The sequence below is a fragment of the Plectropomus leopardus genome, chromosome 8, assembly GCF_026936395.1.
Source record: "Plectropomus leopardus strain MGB_pleo_1.0 chromosome 8, ASM2693639v1, whole genome shotgun sequence".
NCBI classification, from domain to species: domain Eukaryota; kingdom Metazoa; phylum Chordata; class Actinopteri; order Perciformes; family Serranidae; genus Plectropomus; species Plectropomus leopardus.
Genome location: NC_142183.1, coordinates 4,993,218 through 4,995,964, shown reverse-complemented (window position 1 = coordinate 4,995,964; position 2,747 = coordinate 4,993,218).

Sequence of the window (2,747 nt, the reverse complement as noted above, 5' to 3'; positions counted from 1 at the left end):
TGTTCATATTAACGGAGACCAAAATTTTGTGTGGGGCACATTGCAAAAACTGTGGCGGCATTGACTGATGACCGACTGTTTGCCTGGTGTGTCAGGGTCCTTAAAGAGACAGGTGATACAACGGACCCTTCACAGAGTGAAAACGAAGTTCAAGCACAGACAGTGTGATAAAAATTGTAGCATGAACCTAAAAATGAGGATCATAAGTTCACTTTTAAGAAGATCCAGATTTCAGCCTTCTGTCCACACTATGCACACATTTTCTCACCAAGAGAACAAGTCAGAAAGTCTCCAGGGTGTTAAAATCTTAAAACACCAGCTGTGTGATTTAGTGTATTCAGGGAAAACGGATCTATGTCGAAAGCCACTGAGTGTCCAGGCTGTGCTGCAGTACGCTCTGAAGTCGTTCTGCATGTGGTTCAAGTTGAGAATACGGCCCGTCTCGCGGAAAATGCTCATCAAAATAAACTAAGCTTGTCTTCTCCTTTTCTTCCTCCTGACAGCTGAAAGGCTCCATCAGGAGGTGGAGGATCCAGCCTGCGGCCGGCCGGCATGTCGCCGTGTCAAGCTGCAGGAAAGCTGAACAAACAGCAGTGTTTGCTCGGCACAAAGCGGCGCGGTGATAAAGAGACGTGATGAACACGTTAATGATGCTCTGACAGACAGATGTTATGAGAACGGGCTTTTGTTTGTGCGCGGGCAAACGTTGACTTCTGAAGCTCATGTCAAATTTGAACTGCAAGTAATGAACTTTACAGGATGACTCCTTAAAAAGGGTGAAGACAAAACACGCAGCCACATTTAACCCTGTTAAAAAAAATGGGAAGAATTAAATGAGCAACTTAAGTAAAATGACAGAGAAACTAGGAAAAAAAGTACAAGTAAATTATCTAAAAATAAGCAAGAAAGAAAAGTTTAATAGAAAATTACCCCAAAAGTGCTGCAAATTAAAAATAAATAAATATGTATGTACATATTTTTTCTGTAACATAGTTTTACACATAAAAACATTAAAAATATAGTTTTCTGGAATTTTTCAGGATAATTTTCTACTTGACAATTTTTTTCCAACGGTCCTTGAACACATAATGTGTTATTATACAGGTTTGTTAAACAAAATTCCATGACTTTTTCAAAACAATAATTCTGTAAAATGATTTTATGTAAAATTACGTTAGTCAGAAGTCATTTTCTGGAAATGTTCCCTATTTTCAAAAAAAAAAAAAAATCTATATCTGCCAATTTCTTGCCAAGTTGCTCATGCCTATTTTCCCATTTTGCTCAGGGCTCAAAGGTCTAAAAACTTGTAAATGGTCTCTTAATGCAGCGCAAGAAATGTGATGTGGATCCAGGTTTCGAAGGATTAAACTAAACCACCTGAAGGAGAATCAAGTTTGCTGAACCACCACAGGTCTGAAAGCATGCTGCATGAGGACCTTATCTGGCCCCAGACTCAAATATTTTCCCTCATCAACTACAAAAAGAAATTCTCTCTCTATTTTGACTGCCGCCTGCGTCTATCTGAAGTATATCCGGTGCAACAATAGCCTATTGTCTGCTTACAGGACGAACACAGAAACGCTTTAGAGTGAAGCCAAGAGTAGAAACTCCCCCAGCCTGCAGAGCGGCGTATCGCTGGCAGATAACCTCAGAGAGCACGAGACCGGAGCTGCGTTTGTGTCCGACATCTCGTTTGGATTTCAGAGACGCAGAAAGGAAGACGTGGAGAGGGAGCAGGGACTTATCTTCTAACAGCTGGCTCATATCAAAACTGAACATACTGTACGCAGAAGTGAGTGAACGAACCTCCACCCTGCTGCTGCTTTCAGCACCATCAAACAGCTGGAAAAATAATCTTTTGTTCTTTTTTTCCCGTATAAATAAACAGCAGATAGAGGTTTGTTGCAGAGGCTGATGCCGCTGCGTTAACTCTTTGAAACCTGAGAAAATTGTTTTGATTTCTTTCAAAAACACAGGGGGAAGGCAAAATGCTGCTTGACATGATACGACCTAAAAATTAGCAAAAAATTTGAAAAAAAGTTACAAGAAAATTCGCCAAAAAAAATAAATAAATAAAAATAAAAATAAAAAGAGTGCTGAAAAATATGTTTATTTTATCATATATTTTCAGAGACATAATTTTAATTATAAAATTATTATAATTATAATAGTTTTCTAGACATTTTCACCTATGGTTGTTAAATAAAAAAAAAGGTGTTTTCACTGTGGTCAGATACTTAGTTGTTTAAATAAAGTGTCAAAGTTTGGTAGGCTAAATGTTTCCCTTCGCTGACATATATTTTATTTTCTTGCACAGCAGCTGGACTCTTGATTTTTTATATGAAAACCCATGTTTTCAGGCTGAATTGTGGCCAAATATAAAATTAATTTGTGGCAGCAGATGTTATAATTATGGTGAGCCGCTACAAATACATTAATGTGCAGGAAACCCTGAAATATTTAATAATTGGTAGAATTTTTAATGTTTTTGTTTTCACTTTTGCTGTTGTGTTTTTAGTCAACTTGTTGTTTACTCAGTTTTAATGGCTGTAATGTTGTATTGTCAGTTGGAAATTAGCACCAACCACCAGCCAAATGCTGGCAAAGTGAGCAAGCAGCTGCTAGATTTGTGTCACTCACAAGCCAAAAAAACACTCCTAATCTATTGAGTGGCTGGTAGATTTTGGACTCCCTCAGCCATAGCAGCAGGTGGACAAAAAAGTTAATTTCCAACCCTGATTGTCAGT